Source organism: Protopterus annectens, chromosome 5.part0 (genome assembly GCF_019279795.1).
Source record: "Protopterus annectens isolate FY-2018-M chromosome 5.part0, PAN1.0, whole genome shotgun sequence".
NCBI classification, from domain to species: Eukaryota; Metazoa; Chordata; order Ceratodontiformes; family Protopteridae; genus Protopterus; species Protopterus annectens.
The window spans coordinates 1,712,563,874-1,712,586,836 of NC_056735.1; the positions used below are offsets into that span (position 1 = coordinate 1,712,563,874).

At 40.4% G+C, this 22,963-nt stretch overlaps 1 protein-coding gene and 1 pseudogene across 2 annotated transcripts in view; one reads left to right on the plus strand and one right to left on the minus strand.

The window, feature by feature from the left end:
• Positions 1-22,963, minus strand: part of GSK3B (glycogen synthase kinase 3 beta) — a 1,987,846-nt gene that overhangs the window by 1,949,772 nt on the left and 15,111 nt on the right. The window lies entirely within an intron of this gene.
• Positions 12,198-12,303, plus strand: LOC122803046 (annotated as a pseudogene).

Genomic DNA, 22,963 nt, shown 5'->3' on the forward strand with positions numbered 1-22,963 from the left:
CTGGAGGCCTAGCAGCACCACGTGCTGGGGTAGAGACATCCAAGGGGATGGTGTCTGATAAGTCAACCACCGTAGTGGGTAAAATTTCTGAGGTCGATTCAAGAGTTGTAGCAGGGGCCTCAGTTGTAGGAATAGGTTCAGCTATACTTAGATCAGTTTTCTCGGTTTCGGCCGAAACCGAGACACTCATGATTTGCTTAACCATGGTTTCGCCGAAACCGCGGACCGCGAAAGTGTCGGTCTTTATCTTTGCTTTTGGTAGATTGGGTAGTCGGAGGATCCGACGGCATAATGTACGCAAAATCAGAACCGAAAAACTGTTCTGCAAACTCCGACCGACGCCTAAGCGTCGTCGGTTGAAAGAAGCACAGGCCGAACAGGCTGCTACGTCGTGGGCTGGGCCTAAACAAGGCAGACAGTAAGAGTGGAAATCTTTATGAGGTATTTGTTTCCCACAGGTTAAACAATTGTTAACTTTTTCTGACATCGGCTGAGGCAAGAAAGAGTCCCCAACGGGTACTTAGCTTTAGAAGTCTTGAAGTAGTATTCGGTAGAAGTAATCTCTGGATCCGACCGACCGGCACTTGCGAACAGCTTCTGCTTCGGGCGCCACGCGGCAAGAAAGACTGAGGAAAATGGCGTCGGCTGATGCTTTTATACCCGAAGACCAACAGAGATGACGTCGGGTGGAGTGCGACATCAGCCGAAGCCGGACCCGGACTTTGGAATCCGGCCGACTGAAGGGCTGCCTGACGACAGGACAACCCAGTTGTTATGACTGCAGATGCATCCATGAAGGACATCTTTACCATTGACTTGTAGGGGCTTACAGATCTCCGCAGCTGCAGTGCCAAAAAGACTGCCTGTCCAAAGGAGAATCCAGTAATTTAGCCTTCATGTCCTCAGAAGAGCTGGTAGCTATAACCAAGAATATCTTCTCATCACGGATCCAGATGCAGTAGTCCTAGAGGAGGCGTGGGCAGCATCATAGTAGCATTTAATAGAATGGCAAGCCACCTGAGAAGCAGTGCTCAAGGAGGGAAAAAGGCAGAAGTCTTTGCCTCAGAGTCGAGCATTTCAGTCAGAATGCCATCCAGTTGAGAAAGAACAGCCAACACATATCTAGTCATATTGGTTTGGTAGTTACTAGCACAGAAAGCTAAGGTAGCATAAATGTACACCCTTTTCCCCATAACTCTTCACAGCACAAATGTCATATTCAGAGATGGCGTATCAGTAACCACAGAAATAACAGATGAATAGAGGTAGGGTTTTTTTTTTTAATTTTTTTTTTATTTTATTTATTTATTTATTTTTTTTTTTTACACAAAAACTTAGGATTCCGAAACTTTATAGAACCAGTCAGGCCTCTCAAGACAGAAGAATGAGATTCAGGAGCCTGAGAAGCTGAAAATAAAAAAAGTGTCCAGAAGGGCATTCAAAACTGGAGGACAAGCAGAAGGCCTATGATAATCTATTTGCAGGAGTTCATAGTACTTCTTTTGAATGTGAGAAACCTGCGAACAATACCACTAAAAAAAAAAAAAAGTGTTCCATCATAGGAACTAGTGTGCCCAAAGGACAATTCCTCCATAGTAGAAAAGGGCGAAAAAGAATCCTCTTCCTTTGACCAAGGAAAGAAGGCAGTGTACCTAAGAGTACACCAATGACTCCTCAGTATAAATCCACCCCTTAAGAGGAATCAGATTCCCTAGGATGTTTTGAAGGAGCAGAAGACCAAGGAACACAAGTAGGAACAGAATACTTGAGGAGGCTTTAGGTCCACAACAAAGTTGAAAAATCCCCGAGTAAACTCCTGCCATTCCTTGTGTGGATCCTTAGCCACAAAGGCCACATTGCTTGGACTTCTGCTTCTTTTATACAGGAACATCAGCTTTAACAAATCTATGAGGTTCAGACTCCTGCCTAGATTCAATGAGAGTAGCAGGCACCTCTTCTCAAACAAGTATCTGGGGAACCCCCTAGGTAACTTCAATATAAAATCGGCAGAGGTTCCCCCTCCATATCTGCAGTATACGTGGGAACAGCCTTGGTAGCTGTGTGGTAAAGGCAGCCCCATGTCAGCCTCCAACTGGGTCACAGCAGAGAGTTTTCATAGACAGTGAACAATCCTCAAATTAAGACATCTGGAGGAGGCTGGGACAGCCATAGGATTAGTATGCACCATTTTGGCCTTTTTCTTAATGGGTGGCTGAACATCAGGATGGGAGGAGTCCGAGACCATGGTACTCACAGCCAACAATTTCATATACCGGTTCTCCAAATAAATGGAAAAGGACAAGAAACGACTGCAAAGTGTCTTGGGGACAAATGCTTGACAGATCTCAGAGTATGATCATACATAACACCAAAGAAAGACGCTGCTTATGTCTCTCTCTCTCTCTCTCTCTCGGAGGAATCTGCTCTACCCTCCCGCACTCATATTTTCTCATCCTGGATAACATATAAAAGGGATAAAACCCAAAAAAAGAAAAAGGAAGGAAGAGATCCCAAGGCTAGGAAGCTGAACAAACATGGCGAACATCTGGCAGACCAAATTCAATGTAGTGATTGGACTGGCAGTAAAGTTCTGAGGTTTTGACGCTCACACGTCACTTAATGTACCTTACACCTTGCACATAGGGCATACATCTGATGCACAGTACCTGGAAGGTGTAAATGCTTTGGTATGCTGGCCAGACATTAAGCTATCCTCAGCAGGATCTCTCAAATGTATAGAATACTGCAACAGTGAAAAAAATCATATTACAGAAGAGCTAATAAAGGATGTAGGTGACCTTGTATCCTTGGATGCATACCAGTTTCATCTGTTCAACTTAAGTTATGTTCTTGAAAAGTTACAGAAGCCACGCACATAGGGCATACAGTCTACCCTGCCTTCCTTGACCTTCAAGACCTCAGATACTATCAAACATGCTGGGATTACTGACATTTCAAGTCAAGCATGCTGGGATTACTGACATTTCAAGTCAATCTGCTGCCTGATGGTTTGTTCACAGCCTCATATGCAAAGTCATGAAGGACATATCATAGATCTAATCAATAAGGACACAGGGAACATTGGACCTGTCTCAGTTTGGATTGCTCAAGGGCAGGGCAGGTTTACTCAACCTGGTGTACATTTTTGTTTTGAAAATTACACAAAAGCAATGGATGAAAATAAAATGGTACACACAGCATACCTCAACCTGGCCAAAGCTTCCAACACAATCACAAACGGAGAAATACTAGAAAAGCTGAATAAATTGGGAATAACCCCCATGTCACCACTGGAAGAAATCAAAACAGAGGATGGCTACCTCCACAACGAGGCCAGTCTCCAGTGCAGTCCCCCCAAAGTTCTGTGCTGGGACCTCTCATTTGGCATCTACTTCTCTAAAGTAAAAGCGAATGCCAAAGGGCTCTGGCTAAGTTTACAGATGACTGCAAGCTAGGAGTCACTGAATCCCTAAATGACTTGGCCATACTACAGAAAGGTTCTTTCTAAATAAGTAACTCATACCAAAAATTATGCACTGAACATAAACGCCAAAAAGTACATCATATCCTTTGGGAAGTCATCTACCACAGGGAACTGCCACATTGACAATACATCCCCAACAGTTTACGCAGTTATTCGGGATTTGGGAATTTATACAGACAGTGACCTAAATTTCAACCATCATGTGTCCATTGTGGTATGAAAGAGTCTTTCTACAATGCACAGCTTATAAACAAAAAGGGATCTAGGGATGTCATTCTCATCCTTTACTTAGCCCTTATTAGGCCAGTCATTGAGTATAATGCTCCCTTTGGCATGTATCTTACATAATGCATGAAACAACTGCAATACCCACAGAGATACCTTAAAGGATACACAATATTTCCTACATAGCCCACTTCAAAGCCTTGTCACTATAATCTGTATCCTACAGACTGCCAAGAGGTAACCTGTGCCTGGCATACAAGACATCCTCCGACCAAATACTAATGATTTACTGCACATCAGCAAGTCAAATGGCATCAGAAATACTCATTCTAGTAAATTAAAATGTCTTCTGCGGCATCAACAGAACAGTTTGGAGGGACAGGTACATCTCACAGAGAATACTGCTGCTCTGGAACAGCCACCCCATCCATGTAACCAAAGCTCATCCCTGTCCATATTCAACCGTGACTTGGATCTATGGATGGAAGTACTACTAACAGGCAGAGGTAGCTCCTAAATGCTTCATCGCATGGATGTCCCCTCAAAATTACTTATGGTATGTTGTTGTACCTTTCGGTTTTTCCCGGTTAGGGGTTGCCACAGCGGAACTCCAGTCCGCTAATGATTGGCAGAAGATTTTTACGTACAGAGTTGCCAGCCCTGACGCACAACCTTCAACGAAGGTACGCCTATTCACACAGGTCTCCACACAGAAGACGCTTTAGCTGAGAATCGAACAGGACGTCTTACTGTGAGGCGACAATGCTAACGCAGCACCACCACCGCAGTACAAAATTACCTATGGTATGATCCCAGTTATTCTGACTAGGAGTAATACAGTAGTGATGGAATAGCAAGGCTAATCCAACACCAAATGGAACAAGTTAGTTAATTCAAGCACCAAAAGAGAAATTGGCTACACTTAAAATTGCCTGCAAAGGCAGCTACACTAGTACTTGCATATGATTCTATATTACCTAGAATTTTAAGGCTGGGGGGGGGGTTGAACTAGACAGAAGAATGTCACAAGTGGTGTGCCATGGGAATCTGTCCTGAAACCCTTACTCTAGCAAGCACTTCTCTGACTTGCATGCTGATATTAATTAACAATGGCGAAGACGGCTGATGAATAAAAACTTGGGGGGTTCAAATCCCATTCTGATACACAAATCTTTCAAGCAAAGATTAGACAAATATTTGGGACGCCAGTCATTGATTTAACCTCAAAGCCAAGAAATACAGCACAGTTTCCTTTCATAAATTTAGCATCACCACCTTATACCATATAGGCAATTTGCCACTTAATTTAACCCAGTCAGCGGAGACTTTGGTACCTCAGTAGACAAAAACTCTCCTTTCACTAGTATGCCCTTGTTGTGGTAGAAGAGTATCCAATCTCACTCAACATCTCCTTCAAGGTTTTATTATAAAGGATTATAAAGTTATAGGTTCACTTTACTCCTCCGTTATTTAGGCCCATCAGTGAACATAATTCTCGCCAAGCACCTAAATCAATTCAAGTGACCAAGTGACTCGAGATCAACTCCTTGTACTATTAGCTACACTACTAGACTAAAACCCCCAGTGGCTGCATAGGCTTCAGAGGGTGACCTCTACTTAGCCTTCTACATTATGAATGCCCCCGTTCTCTTGCAACTCCATCACATTAACAGAACACATGAATAGAATCAATGGTAAAGCAAAGCAAACACCTTCTCTAGTGAAAGTAAAATTGCATACCATGCCCCCGTTCTGTTAATGTGATGGAGTTGCAAGAGAACACATGAATAGAATCAATGGTAAAGCAAAGCAAACACCTTCTCTAGTGAAAGTAAAATTGCATACTTGCTTCTACAATAGCTCTGGATTGACAGCTACATTTTGGTATATCAGCAGGACTTTGACAACTTGGCATCTAAAACCTTTCCTAGGCTACCTCACCTTTGACCCATAATGCTTCACAACTAAAGGACCCTTCTTCAGATTTCTTTTGTCACATAGACATTGCACGTTCGATTCCCAGACCGTCTTCTGTGTGTCGACATGCGTGATTGGGCGTTCCTTCGTTGAAGGTTGTGTGTTAGGCCCGGCAAGCCAGCATGTAAAAATCTACTGCTAATCATTAGCGGACCGGTGTTCCACTGTGGCGACCCCTAACCAGGAAAAGCCGAAAGACAATGTGGTTGCATCTGTAAGAGGTCCCATGCTGCAGTTTCTCTTTTAGTGCTTTGGTTGTACCTCTCTCTCTCTTTTTTTCTTAATTCCCACCCATTACCCACTGCGATCATGTTGAGGCCATTTAGATTACTATCCCAGGGACTTGCAACCATAGAATCTTCTGGCAAGTTAAATTTTGCAGGTTTGTTTACTTGATCTACACTCACTTCAGCTCTCACCATTTTCCTGTTGCTGCAATTACTGTTTAAACTGGAAAATCTTAACAACTATGTAGCATGCAGGGATAAATTCATCATTGGGTCCTAGATGACAGATTACTACCTCAGACACCAGAACAGCTGGGCAGGGGCATGAGAATGTGTGGCTCTACCACATCATTTACCCTGGGGGATGTAGTTGGCCCTGTTTGGCCACCTGTTCTCCGACAAATTGAGGCTTGCATGCAAGAAGTGGCTGTATAACTGTGGGATGTAGGCTTGCTGATCTCAAGCTGTTTTTAGCATCTCTGAGGAGGTGGGCCTAGAGTAAATCATTTTTTTGTGTTCATAAGTTTAGGAGGGGAGAAGGTATCTTAAACATAGCAGATGTCATGTTCCTGACCACATATGACGACACCGTATGTTTGGTATCAACTGTCAAGTTACATGCCAGCATCGAACCTGCAAAATAATTTTACAACTTCCATTAAAAAATGCTTTGACCAAATTAGCTACACAGATGAAAGTTTACATACATCTGATTAAGCAAGTCCAGCTTTTGGCACAAGTAGGATTAAAGATGTAGAAATTTAGGGAACACTATTTGTAGCTTTCCCACACTAGTACTAACCCTCCCCCCTTTTATACACGTTCTCACAACTAACATCCACCCCAGATCTCTGTGCATTAGAAACAAAAAAAATTAAACACAGTATGCCAGTTATGACGCAGAGGAAAGGAGAGCGGTATGTTGACAAACATGGACCCATAAGCACACAACTTTCCTTCAGCAGTAGGTAAGAGTCCAAAACAGCCTCCTGGATCATCACCTTCATAGGAATATAACCCCAACAACAGTGACCCTGACGGAAAGAGATCATATCCAACTTGTACCATCTTACAAAAGTCCGTAGATCAACTGACACAAGTGTTCAAATCACCACAAGGGAAAGGGGTAATCCATAAAATAAAAATGCTTTCACTCTTGGTATGCCTGCAAGAGCATAAAGTACCTTCATGGCTGCCTAGAGGATGGCTTCTCTTGAACAGTGTAATGTCTGAATAAGAAGAGTTGTGAAGGACAGCAGGCATGGGAGGCAAAAAGCATACGATATGAAAGCAGTTTTTGACAAATGCCTGAAAGATAACTACTACCCTTGTGAACTCTAGGCACAAAAGGTTTACTGCATTTGTCTAAAAAAAATGTAATGCAACAGTCTGAATAAAGTAATTTTAGAAATGTTAGAATGCATATTTTTTAATTGGAAAAAGGGTACAAGGAAGACACTTTGACAGATTTGGTCCTACTCATAAGAGACATTTGTAAATATCCACATTATATAACAAATATTCGGCCCTACAGGAATTGGGAAAGAAAACAAGCAAGCTGATAGTTTGAGGATTATCTCATTGGCTAACGTAGGCAGAAATAACAAGCTAGTCCACAATTACAATCTTGTTTGTAATGACACCGTTATGCTTGCAGAAAATTAAACATGGAGGACCGACCATGCTCTTCTAGCTAAAGCGATGGCAATAAGAAACGATTTTCTCTGGAATACTCATTTAAACTCTGCTACAACAGGTGGTTCAAAAGGAAGAGTAGGTAATTGGGATAGGAATCCCCCCCAAACATCTTTATTAAATTTATACATATAAAAAAGGCAATCTTACATTTATATAAATGAAAAAACATACAAAATTATATCACTTTACAGTTTACATCACAGACAACTGAAGCAAAATTAGTTGTAAACATTATAAATCACTTATAAAACCATCCAGTCATTGTCAGTTAAGCATTATACAGCTCATTCAAATCCTGCCTCAAACAGCTTTCCTGCTCTGCATATATTGTTCCCACAATTCCCATTTTTTCCTAAAGTAGTTTGCTCCTTCCCTTGTCTAAAGATCTCAATTCCAATTGTTTCATCTCTGTTACTATAGTCACTACTTCTAGTAAAGTTGGTCTACACTTTGATTTCCATTTTCTAGTAATTACTTTTTTGGCAGCCACCGTAATTAGACTCAGCAAGGCTTTACTACTTCTAGGCAATTCCAATTCTACAGCATAACTCGGGGGGGGGGGGATCAAAAATTTAATGAAAGTCAGAAATAGCAGTATGTTGCATCTTAGAGTAACTGCATCTTTATTCAAACATCTGACAGACAGATGCTGGAACTGCATCTTCAAATGGGATTCAACCTCTAAAAGTAGTCCAAACAAAAATGCATGTCTGTTTACTCTTTACTCCAAAACTTGTTAGGTGACTGGCGACTATACTGTCAGACACACAGATTCTCCACTCACCAGGGTGAGCAAATATTGGCTAACAGTGAACTGCCTTTCAGGAGCCAGGAAAGCAGACATTACAAGGCCCAAGAACAATTACCCCAGACAAGCACACCTATGACATAGTACATCTCCATGTGGAGGGTAAACAACTTGGTGCCTAGAGCCCTGAAGATTATGCAGAGAACACTATTGGCATTGCTAAATGTGCTGGATACGGATAAGACAGTGGTACTGAAAGGTATACTTCCACCACAGAGAATGATGCAAACATGAAAAAGACAAGATAATTGGCTATGGCAACTAGTTTAAAAAAGTGGCCATCATTCAAGGTGGCTCTAGTATGCTTCTGTCTGGGGAAAGAGTAGTAGGCAGCCCAACTTGCTTTGAGAATGGCATGCAGCTCTATTCAAGAGATTTTACACAACTAGAAAAGCCCCTGCTGCCCCTCATAGTATCTATTTTCAGTCAAAGTTTATCAAACAAAGATCCCAACCTACCAAATCCATGAAATCCAAAACCAGACAACATTAAGATGGCATTTAAATTCTACGAGTCTTAAATTTCCCAACAGTGAGGGGATTCTGCATGTGGAACATTACCACGTTTGTGTGGTTACAGAGAAATAGCTTAAATATAAAGACAGCACCCCCACTATACCTGGGTTATGTGCCTACCATGCCTGCAGACCCTGGGAAGCTGCACTAGAGCCTCTATATTCATCAGCAACATTTTCCATCCAGACTGGTACCCAGAAACCAGAACAGAAAGCTCTTATAACTTCAGCTTTCTATGGTAGTCAACTTCCAGCTTTACAGCCTGCTACACATCCTGCATGTTTGCTTCACTAGATGACAATGCTCAATTCCCGGTAGCTTTAGAAGAGGTTGCTATAAACAACAGCTCTAAGCCTCAGTGACTTCAACCATGCCTCCATAGACTGGAGGTTAAGACCAGACAAAGAGGAACTCCCTAAATAAAATTATCCAGGCGCACACACTAGAAGCCATAACATTCTGGATCTGGGTTTCACAAATACGGCATTTATTTACTCCAGCCCCACAGACTCTCCATCACCGTCAAGTAGGACCACCAACTTTTGACATTTACCTCCCCTTATACAGTCTATAAAAATAAAAAAAAGAAGGTGACCCTTACACAACATAATGAGTTCTCAAAATTTAACCACATTACCATAATTGACAATGAATCTGTAGCCAGCTACACTAAGGATTTTTATGCCCATTTAAAAGAAATACATTAATCTTGCAGTCCCAATAAAATAACATACAAGAAATTAAAAATAACCCCTAGTGGTCAGTCAACAAAAATAAAACCTTATAACAAGATGGAAAAAACTCTCCATAAAACACACTGTAAAAACTAGAACTCAGGTCAGATGATATTTTTTTATACCATCACCAAAAAAAATGAAACACTACAAGGGCTAACAAAAGGATCTAATGAAGACAGTATAATATTCAAAGCAAAGGACAACTGTAAGTCATTCTGTAGCTATGTGAGAAAACTCAGAGCTCTGACCTCTTCCATGACGCTACCCCACTCCAATCCCAGTGACATGGTGACTATACTACCAAATAAGTGTACTAACTTCTCACCTGAAATGTCCCCCTCTACTTCAATCATCCTAGAATCACTGCTCCCCAGTTCAACATGAACCAACACATTATACTTTAAGGTGCTAAGACCAAAAACACTTCCTCTATGGATCCAGACAACATGACAATGACTGCAAACAGCATACAGCTGACAAGACCCCCGAAGATCTGTAAACTCTTTTTGAAGGGTACACAAGTACGCCATCTGATGGATGGATAATGGGCTGAAACTGAATGCCAAGAAATATAGTACTCTTCCTTCCCATTAGAAGGCACAGCTTACAATATTTGATTAACACCCCACTGGCAGATGAAAAAGTAGCCAGTCAAAAGACACAGTTGGGTCTTAGAATGCCTTAATGTAAGGAAATATGGAGCTGTTTTTATTCCCCATCATAACACCTTAACATGATTTAAGATTATGAGACTTCTGATTATTACATATTTTATGACACTAGAAATACTGTAGATTTGTTTAAACTGTGACAACAAAGACAACTCTGGATCAGATTACAACAGGAGTGCATAGAACACCAAAGTCAAGTGCTGATGACCTAGAGGAATTCATACATTTCTTGTATGAAACACAGCAAAGTAGGTGGAGACTTAAAATTTACCAGAAACAGACTAGAATAATATAGCAATAACCCACGCCTGGGTGTGGGTAATGCTAAATTTACCCACGGTAGGAATCTATTTTACTGCTGCCACATTCTGCATACCTATAGAGATATATAATCAATAAATTGCATGTACATTATAAAATTTATTCTCAAACACAACAAATTAGAGAGAGATTAAAATTGCATGAACAGTCTGACTTCATAAAGGAGTGATACTTTCATGTTAGTTGCACAACTTAACTTCATATACTAAAATTAAATTAGGTTGGATTGAAAAAAGTTAAGCAAACTGGCCCCCCAAACAAAGCAAGGGAGGTGCCATATATCGGTTATTCACTGGTTGTTTAAGTATGGTGGAGTTTGCTTTAACAAGTATTCAATCTTGAGGAGTCTTTAAAGGAAAAGGGGAATAGGACAAACTCAACAGTTATATAAAACTCAAGTTAGCATTCTTGTTGTGAAAAAATAATAGAGCAGGTTATTTTGGATAACTTGTCAGAAATGGGAAAGATGGGGCCCGAAACCACATATCCGCATGTTCGTGTGGAAACAGAATCTATAACTGCCTGTACCATGGCTTTCCACAATAACTGAAAATTTTTTGCTGCAATTATAAACTTTGGCCTTTGATAAGGTCATGTACAAAACTATCAAAATTACAACTAGATATTAACATAATCTTGACAAGATAGCTAGCTACACTGCTTATAAACATGGCATGTCAAGTATAGAGCAACTGGATAGGTGAAATTCTAGGGTAAAGCCAGAATGTCCCAAAGGGGTCTGTCCTAGGCCCCACACTGGATTAGGCTGCCTCTTACAGGTCTATATTTTCCATCTGAAGGTGTACTGCAGTCCACATGCAGATTACTTGAAAATAGGTAAAATGAGGACTACTGTTACAGACAGTCAAGTTATTCTGTGCACATGGTCAAATTGTTTTGCAGACAAGAACTAAATAGACCATTTGGTCACAAGAAAATAAGACGCTAATAAATATATTAAAAACTAAGCCTCTGAGATTTGGGAGACAGATAAATGGCAGGTATTTTATACAGCACACAGTGATTGAAACTGGATTTATTAAAAAAAAAAGAGGGTAGATCCAGCTTTGAGGAACCTTTTTTTTTTAAATGAAAGGCAGGATGTTGTGGGTTCACAGAAAATAGTTTTTAACCTAGAAATTCATCTGATGGAGGTACTGACCTCTATAAAGTCTTCCAGAACAAAAGCTTTTATTTACTCAAAGCAAAAGCCAGAACAGGGGTGGGAAGAGCACTTCTTAATATGAAATAAAAATTCCAGAGTGGAACTGGACCCCCCCCCCCCATGGGATTCTTCAGAAGAAAGGTACCCTCTTCGAAAGGCCGTAGAAATATTAAGAGTTGACACTCAAGCCTTTTTAGGATTGAGGGTCTTTTTTATATATGTTTATTGACCAGGATAGTCTGACTAGGCAAGAAAAGTTCTACACTGTATACAGCATTTGACAGAAAGGTTAAACAAATAATGCAAAGTATGAAATAATGATGTACTGGATGAGTCTTACCCAGCATGGAAAATGAAAATGGCTACTAGATGGTCAAGATAAGGAGAGAAGGTTAGCACTCCCATTGATAAAGGCCTTTACAACACATATATGGTTAAGGCATTGCCACTTGCTTTGTGGCATCTAACCACCATTAAAACTTCCTTTTTCTGTTCCGATTCTGTCTCCATTTTCCCACCCACTCACCCAACTGTTCTGTTCTTAAAACTTGGTGGCTTTTGAGATGCCCACTCTTACTATAAATTTGATATCGGATACTCCTCCCAGTCCTATCGCATCAGTTCATTCTACGGAGTAGAGCGAGACTACTTGAGAAGGCCCACCCCTCATTTTCTTAACCTTGAATTATCTTCCATTTTCCTCCTTTCTATTTATAAAATACTTTTCAGTTGATTTTACTGTATTTGCATCTCTAAATCTCTCAGTTTTAGTTTAAGGACTTGGGCTTCAAGCCAGTTATTTTACATTAAGAAGGTCTGCGGTCTACACTCTTATGGGTGGATACAGTGGCCTCTACCTTACTGAGCTGGGAATTGCTAGGTGAAGGCTTACTGGGCTGGTTTAAGCACTTTGGTTCCAAACCAGCTAATTTTGCATTAGGAGGATTTATGGTCTAAATACTTGTGGCAGGAGAGGATAGTCTACACTCTTCAAAACTGGGAACTGCTTGTTGAAGGCTCATTGTGTCCATTATTCTGAAAGTGTCTTGGTTCTGGTTTAAGCACTTGGGACTCCAAACCAGTTATTTTACATTGGGAGGGTTGTGGTCTAGAGAGTCTTGTGGTGGAAGAATGTGGCCTACACCATTCTGAGCTGGGAATTGCTGGTGAAGGCCGAATGTACCAGTCTTCTGAAGTGTCATAGTTCTGACTTAAGCACCTGTGCTCTAAAACCAGTTTTACATTAGGAAGTTTTGTGGTCTACTCATGTGGCAGGACAGCATGACCTACACCCTTCTAAGCTGGGAACTGCTGGTGAATTGATGCTTTATTTAAAATTGTTTTTTGCTGTTGTGACTGATTTTATGCACTTTGAATTTCTAGTACTTCTGCATTTTACAGCATAGGCTAGGTTCAGACTTGCTGAATCTAAACTGATATCACTTGAGCACTAAAACCTGCTCTTCAATGAGATACTGAATGATCTGAAGCATCCGTTGCTTCCAACTAACTGTAAGTGCCTGCTTTTGATCTTACATTGCATATTTAATTTGCATTCTTGAATTGTCTGAACTGTTTTTTCCTACATTTTACTGTATATGTACAAGCTCAGCTGTAGCATAGCCCAGTTCCAGGTTTGCTGTTTCTGAGTCTGTTCTGTAACTTCTGAGCATCAAATTCAAGTCATCCTTGTAGCTGAAGGCACGTCTGCACCCTTGTGGGAGGATAGTACCAGCTGGGTCCCACATTATCGAGGGCAACAGTAATAGTGCCCAGAGACAGTGTCTTTATTAGCTAGTTTGAGTTAAAAGGGTTCTCTCGTTTTTTTAAAGCTTGCATTTGAACTTTGCGTGTAGCACACCATTGTGCACTGCCGCGTAGCAGTGGTCACAGTTGGTGGTTTAGACGCAAACGTACTGTTCGTTAAATTTTCCCTCAGCACTTAACGTCCTCCAGAGGTTTTTCAATGCCCTGCTCTACTATCAGGTGGAGCACTAAGCCTAGCCTCAGGAGGTACCAACACACCTCTCACCCAGTAGCCATTCCCAAGTGCAATCTCTTTTCCTGACCACATAAATGTACCTAATACTATGGAAGGACAACTTTCAACAGTTTCCCCAGCCAGCTTGGTCGACATGAGCATCCTGAGGCAGTGTAGCAACTGCCTCATGTTCACAGACAACCCTCTACTCCTATAAGAATTGATTGACAGGAAAGTTACCAGGATTACAAAGGGATTTGCAGGACTATACAAATGGTCCCGCCTTTAAGATGAATACCAATAAAAAAGCCGATTTGGCGGGGGGGGGGTGCTCCTTTACTAAAGGAACGGGAAAGAAGTGCCATGGCGTTTTTCGCCCCTTTGGAGACAGCGGACATATCATCCGAACAGCTAGAGGAAAGCAATGGCGTTCCTCCATTACCCCCAGCACAATGGAACTATATGGAAGATAACTTTCATGGCAACAGAGAACCCAGCAACGGGGACAGTCAGAAACGGTGTGAGAGAAGCAGCAACAGTAGTGTGCAAAGAAAAAAAGATGGTACTAACTTTTTAACAACTTCAAATACAGTTTTTATTGTAAATGAAGAAGTTGATACAAATATGTTAACTTAATTTATCCGGAACTGTATTAACACGTAGAAATTTCAGTTTTAAACTCTGGTTTAAAATATATTCCTACTGTCATGCCTAGATTACATGTGTTGCAAAGTGAAGTGTTTAAACTAGTTAGGAAATTGCACTTTGTCATTTTGTGAATGATGGTTTTATTAATGTTCCTATTAATACAGACTTGGGTGGAGACTCTTTGGATGAAAGTACAGAAACTTTTTTTTTTCTTGCGATTCATTTTGTGAAATGGAAAGAAGTGAGAATGCATACTGTTTTAGACACAGCTAGGATTAAATATCTAAGTAGATATATCCCTCCTTTTTTCAAAAACTATAAAACAATTTTCTAGCATGGTGAATTTCTCAGAGAAAGCATATATTTCACTTTTGAAAGAAAACAGAAATGGGTGCATCACTTACAACTTAACTAAGAATGAATGGTTGGCACTAAAATCTAGGACTGAAAAAGGATGCAATTTTAAACAATCAGATAAGGGTAATATGGTGGTAGTGATGAGTAGTGCACAATATTTAAAAATATGTTGTGATAACCTTGCAAATAAGGAAGTGTATAGAGAAGTCAGTTGGGGTGATTATGAAGTAGCCCTAGCCAATTTTGATGATTTGATTCAGAAAGGTCACACACTGGGATACTTTACTGCAAAAGATATAGAGACAAAGTTCTGTATGGAAGGCTGTACTATGACAAAGTAGTACTGCCTTCCTAAGATACACAAACTTGTCTCTGCATGCAATTACTTCCTACATAATGTAGGAATTTTACTGCATGACCAGTTGTTACAAATAGTAGAGAAATTGCCTTGTTATGTAAAAGATGCATTTGATTTTTAAATAAGGTAAAATCTGTCAAATGGAGTGAATCAAAGTATTGGATAGTAATAGATGTCAAGAATCTTCATACGAATATTTCACACCATTTTGGTATTGAAGTACTCATAATTCTTCTTAGGAGACACTCCTTTAGCTTATTATCTGATTGATTTGGTGCATTTTTGCCTTACGAACAGCTATTTTTAATTTAATGTTACTTTGTATCATCAGATTAAAGGTACAGCGATGGGGGCATATTTTGCCCCCATGTAGGCCAATTTGTTTATGGGGCTATTTGAGGCAGATTATCTTTACAAAATGCGACTTCCGCGGTGGTGCAGCAGTAGTGTTGTTTCCTCACAGCAAGAGGTTCTCCCATTCGATTCTCGGCTGGAGTGCGGGGACTTCCTTCTGCGTAGAGTCTGCACGTCCTCCCCGCAGTTGGCTGGGCATTCGAAAGACATGCATAAATGGACATGCCTTCGTTGAAGGTTGAACGTATAGCTGGCACCTCTGCGTTCGTGAAAATCTACTGCCAATCATTAGCAGACTGGAGTTCTACGATGGCGACCCCTAACCGGGAAAAGCCGAAAGACAACAACATCTTTACAAAATGCATTTTTTCAACACCACATTATTAAATACTACCGATACACAGATGATTTGATTTTTCTTTGTGAGGGTGGAAGATCTATGGTGGAGACGTTTGTTCAGGATCTCCAGAAAACTAGATTTGGCATAACATTTGATGGTTTACAATGTGGAAATAAATGTTTTCTTGGATGTTAGGGGAAATGGAGTATTAAAACTGGTATCCATAGGGAAGTTTAATAACATTAAACCTCAAACACCTCGTCACACACCACCACTTGTAAAAGATGAAAAGAAATCCGTCGCTGCACCATAAAGGGCTGTCCTCCAGGCTAAAAACCAAAGTCTGTCACCAGGAACCCAGCAATAGAATGTCCAAGCACTGGATAAATCCAAAAATGTATTTATTACGATAATAGTCACAGAGACCACAAACTAACACGAAACAAAGTTAAAACTGGTGATTGAGCGCGCTTTCGTCATCACATAATAACCTTCATCAGAATCACAAATTCAGTAAAAATTGAACACCTTATATATACAAGCATTGCTAGCCACTATTGGTTAATTAGTTAAATTGATTAATTGGTTAACTGTTGCTCCAAACCAACTGAATGCTTAAAACCATTTGTATAAATATACATACAAGTCTTTCCTTTTTTCATAAAATAACTTGTCGTATAAAAATAACCTGTCACACAGTAAATAGTTGTTCATTGATATAAAACAAATACATCTATAGATAATGTGAATCAAGATATGTTAAGTAAAAAATAAAAAATAAAAATAAAATTAGATGTATGTTAATTTCTATATGCTATATGTATACTATTTGAATAGGTCTCAAAAATTTCTTCCACTATTATTATCCATTAATACTTGCATATATAAAGGTGTTCAGTAATAAATACATTTTTGGATTTATCCAGTGCTTGGACATTCTATTGCTGGGTTCCTGGTGACAGACTTTGGTTTTTAGCCTGGAGGACAGCCCTTTATGGTGCAGCGACGGATTTCTTTTCAAGTTTAATAACATTAATCATTTTATGGATGGTAAAAGTTGTCACCTCCCCCCCATTTGATCAGAGCACTCCCACATAATTAATCATTACTCATTAGTAGATTAACAATTGTAGTAATTTTTTCTGAAGGAAATACCTAAACTTGTGGAATGTTTGAGAAGAGGGGTTACATATTGATTCTATGCAGATGGCCATAAATTGTTTAAACCAAGGTTTGAGCTACACAGCTCCTATTAGGAATAATGAGAGATTTAGAAGTGCAGGTAGTAAAGTTTTTGAGAAAGTATTTTTTGTTACTACATACAATATGTTTACAAAAAAAATTGAAATTTTGTATTATTGGATTTTTTTGCCTCAAAAGACCTGTATTTTCTTATAAGAGAGGTAGAAGCAAAGATACGGTTGTACATGCTCAGTTTACTTAACCAATTTCCGAGTTTGGATTGAAACCTTGTGGACACTGTTCAATATGTAATTTTACTGCACCAAATTTTCATTATATAAATGACAAAATGCATTCTCCCTGTGATACTTTTAACAGAAGGGATTGCTTATGTTTTAAAATGTGAACGTAACTAATTTTATGTGGGTGAAACTAAGCGAAGTTTTTGAGTTAGATATCTAGAACATCTTATAAATATTAAGAATAAAAAGTTAGAAAGCCCTTTGGGGCTACGTTTTATAACCGGTCATGGTGAGGATAGTAAAAATTTGAAAGGTACTATTATAGAAAGAGTAAAAACTGTTCCAAGTATGTCTTTAAGCAGCTGCTCATTCCCTTCAGCTCATGCTATATCTCATTTGACCACTGTCCCTGCGAACGAGTTCTCTCTGTCCCCCACTTGCTGAATCCTTGGCCATTGACCTCATCTGCAGTGAAGAAACCAGCCACAAGGACTTTAAGAAAATAAGTTAGTTATTTTAGGTGTCTAGCTACGTTTCCCTCTCAGCCCGCTACTGTAGGAAGTACCTGGTTTGTTTGTGTCTTTCATCTTTTCCCGGTTAGGGGTCGCCACAGCGGAACTCCCGTCCGCTAATGATTGGCAGTGGATTTTTATGTACCGGCTTGCCAGGCCTGACGCACAACCTTCAACGAAGGTACGCCCATTCACGCATGTCTCCACGCAGAAGACGCTCTAGCTGAGAATCAAACCGAAGTACCTGGTATAAAGCAGAAATAACTGGCTCTACCCACAACTAGGGACAGTAACTGCTCCCCACTCCCATCAGCTGTAAAAACATTCCCCCGTTAAACTTTTTTTAGTTATCAGTAAACCAAGATAAAGCTCTATGCGAAAAGAAGGTAACCCAGTAGATACACTGGAATTGCACACTTGTAAAACAGAAGCAAAAAGGTACTTAAACTACCACTTTTTGTCCGTTTCAAACTAGGTATCTACCCAGAAAGGATACAGCTGAAAATCAGGTCTATAGATTGTTAAGAGTTATTAGAATCTAGTAGGGAAAAACAATTTGGCTATTTAGACACTTTCCCACCTGCCCCCAGTACCTCTACATTTATTCTTAGCCTTAACTCCACCCCTAATTACCACCAATTAGGCTACACCACTAGGTCACCCCCCCTCCCACATCCAACACAATCATACTACTACCTAATATAATAACAGTCCTAACTTGTGTAATTCTAGCTCATATTACATCCTAAGGTGGCGTTTAAATCTCAATATAGAAAGTATCCCACATCATTCCCCTCCACAAAGGCCCTCCCCTCCACAGACCTCTCCAATTACCGCCCTATTGCTATCCTCCCCCCCCCTCTCCAAGACACTTGAAAAATGTATCAAACACCCAGGTCTCCAACTACCTCCTAGCTAATAATCTCCTTTCCAAAACCAAACATGGTTTCAGGCCATATCACAGCACTTCCTCCACTCTGCTCTCCTTCACCAACACTATACATCACAAAAACAATGGCCTCTTCTCTACTGCCATATTGCTAGATCTCTCAAAGGCCTTTGACATGGTATCTCATATGCTACTACTCTCCTTCTCACAATCAGCCTGCAACTGGTTCCACAGCTATCTACATGGACGCCAACAATCCGTAATCTGGGATAATAACCTATCACCTCGCCTCCCAGTTACTCTCGGAGTTCCCAAAGGATCTATATCCTTGTCCCTCTGCTATTCTCACTTTTCACTAACAACTTGCATACTGCCACCACACAGCATCTCCTATACAGTAAGCAGATGACTACTCATCTGCTCTGCCCCCACTCTACCAGAACTACAACAAAATCACACAGGAATCATTCTCTTCTGTAGAAAGCTGGCTATGCTCCAATGCTCAGTTCCTACTCAACCCAAGTAAGACAAAACTTCTACTGTTCCAACCTTACAAAGCCACCCAAAATGCCCCACACTTCAACATTCTCGCCATAAACAATACAATCACCTCTCCATCAGAACACACAAAATTACTCGTGTGGAAATAGACAAACTTAGATTTGACAGCCACATATCTCTCACAACAAACAAAGTTCCCAAGAAACTTGGTGCATTATATCGAAGCCGCCAATTCCTAACCAAGGTGGTTTGAATCTCCATAGCCAATTCCCAGCTAATCTCCACCCTATGCAGCCCCCATACTTACCAACCTTAGACAGACCTACACAAACTGGATGCTTGTTACAACAAAATTGCTAAATTTGCCACTGGAACCCAATACTGCAGCCGTCATTGTATCTCCCTTAAAGAACTAAACTGGCTAACCACCCCATAACATCCCTTCCCTTCAAACCCTTCTCCAACCCTACCACTTCTCTAGGCCCCTAAGATCAAGCAACAAAAATCAACTCACCGTTATCAAACCTAAAAACTCATGTACCATATCTAAACTTTGGAACAATCTTCCACCCTCTATAACTACTCTACCTTTCCAGCAGCCTTTTCAAGACTGCGCTCAAATTCCACTGAAATTTGCACTGGCTTTGTCCTTGACCTAATCCAGACTAACACCCCCCCACCTAGACTCTTAACCCAACTATACTACCGCCACGACTAACCAGTCAGAATTAGCTAGTCGTCTTTACATACTTTAAAATATTGTCTGACAACTTTGTTACTAATACTATAAACGACTTGCAACATTTACTGTATATACTGTTGATAATTAATATCTTGTTAATGTATTAGAGCCAACAACCTGTAATGCTGTTTACTATTGCTGCAACTTTGCATCTCTATTCATCATGTACATGATGTAGAGCTTTTCTCCTGGGCATCTGCTGAAAAAGGACCTGCGTCCAGTCGGAATTTCCCGGTAAACAACAGTTTTTATTGTTACATTTGGTACTTTGTTCACAAAAGGGTTAAATAGGGAACTAAATTGGAAATGGATGCTATAAATTAACTTGTTTATTTTGTTTTTTGGTATAAACAGAAGCATTTATTTTTTGGTATAAATAGAAGCATTATGCGTATGTGTTTTTAAACTCCATCAAAGGCTGTTTGGCCGAGGCGCTGGAGAAGTGTACTTGCTATTCATTAAATAACTTCATCTACTGGCACTGTGGTCCATTATATTCTTACTTTCTTTGAGTAATTGGCTATTAACTCTACTTCTAGTCCACACAAACTCAACATGCGAGAGATGCAACTACATTAAGAACCTTAAGTCCATGCTCTGACACACCAGTTACTACATATGACAATGAGTGGGTTGTCAGCATGCACACTTCACCTCCTACTCCACCCAAACCCACATCACACATACCTACATATGCAGAGGTCATCATCAGAAAAATACCCAAACACCAGAGACCCCCTCAAACACAAATGGCACACGTACCAGTCTCTCACCTGTCAAGCGCTTAAGGCAAATACAAAAAAACATACTAATCATAGGTGATTCCATCATGAGACACGCCATATCACACATGCACTAAAGTCTCTCAACAGGTACGGTTATGACTCATAGTCCATATGTTAGTGTGCACGACTTGAGACATTGCTCTCTGGACTATATGAAGACTTACATGACTGAGCTCTTGGACAGGTATATCTCTAGCCTCAAGCAGCATTTTACCTTCACCTAGGATGATGCCTCAATACAAACAGAAAATGACTGACTTCCATAATCGGTTTAGTTTCTGGCGTCATTCTAAGGGGATCCAGCATCAGTCAGCCTGGGATGACATGATCGACAGACCTAGATGCGTTGTTAGAGATGGTCTTCATCCATCATTCCTGGGATTTCGGCTACTAAGGCTCTTGCCACCCCATACTGCCTTTTTAGGCAGGTGTCTCAAGGACAAAATTCCTGATGTATAAACTTCATCTAAAAACAACCTCAAGGTTATGCTGCTAAATACTAGGAGTCTTAACAGGAAACTGCACTCACTGGAAGCAGTCCTCACCTTAAAAGAAGCAGACATTTGTGCAGTCGGAGACCTGGTTCAAGGCTATGGAGTGCACCTGAGCCATAGAGGGTTATACACCTCCTTCTACATGTTCAGACCACAAATTGAAGGCGTGAAAACTAAAGATAAACACACCTCCAGAATGGTCAAACAGCATGATTCCCTGGAGATACTTCAGGTGCAATTAACTGTTGGTAGGACACCTATTCACGTCATTGCCAGCTACAGGACCCCCTCCATGAATCAGGACACCCACTCTGCCTATTTGGATCTACTAGAGTCTATCAAGATACATCCAAACACCATGGACTTGGGTGACTAACTACCCATGCACTGAATAGGCAAATTACTCATGTTCAAACTCATTTGCCCAAAGGTTCCTAGACTTCATTAACTTCAATGCCCGCGACCAGCTGACACCCCCACAAGGGGTGCCAACATCCTGGATCTGGTGCTTACCAATATGGCGGACCACTGTAGCACCCCACTGTGAGGCTTTCCCTGCTGAGATCTGACGCATCTGACTCCCCCCTTGCAGCAACTAAACTTAAAAGCTTCCCCAAAGCAGATTATCACCTCTTACGGAATATTATAAACAGCTTGTCTGCACCTCCCCATCAGATGAAACTGGCAACTATGCAGAATTTTACACCAATGCTTTATGCAAACACCTCTTCAAACCCAGTCTGGACAATTGGATGGGTAACTGTAACCATAGGGGTTCTACCAGTGCCCCTCTTGGACATGGGCAATAGGTACCAACCGTGGAAAATAAGTGTAGAACTTGGCCAGCCTTGCAAGGGCCCTAAGGCCATTAGGGTAATAAACTTTCTATGATTCTATGAAGACAAGCAGATAGGCTAAAAACCTCTTCAACTACAGCAGAAAAATGATCCACACTAAACAGTAAAAACGGAAACCTCATCAGTATGCCCCTATGATACTTCTGAGTAAAGGGACACTAAAAAAATAAGGTGAAAACCACCATCAGAAAAACCTCCAGATCTGGCAACTACTCAAAGTGCAGCAACTGTGACGTTGAGAACAAGCAGTTCCGAATGATGTCTCCAAAAAAGAGAAGAGGAACAGAAGTTGCAATGAAAAACTGATACAGGATGAGGAATCATTCTGGAAAGAGCGACTGGAGTTAAAGATAGATCTTGGGCAATATTTCACTACATAATTTGAGTACTAACTCTTATATTAAACTAAAAAGCAAGCTAAAGCACAATACGTAGGCTCGTCAAATACTTACTTCCACCACTTAAAAGGCTTTCTGGGATTTACTTCTCATAGTGAAAAGAAGACAACCAGCCAAATGATACAAATCTTTTGCTCTTGATTGCAAGTTTCCTACAAAAGTATTACATAGCAACCACTTCAACAGTGGAAATAGTAAACCAAATGCTGCAACACATGTAAACCAAACAATCATTAGACAGTTACAGTATTAACAGCAACAAGGCATCTTTTTTTTGCTTTCTCCCAACTATTCAACTCACAAAACCAAATTCAATAAATCTACAAATAAACACACTACATTTGACTGGATTCCATCTTAATTCCTCCAAACTATCACTCAATCAGGTACTTTCCACAGAAACTTTAAGTGATCACTACCCTACACTTGCCATTCAACAATGGGGTCATATTCCTACAAGACTTCGCTTCAATCAGGTCACAAATTGACTGGACT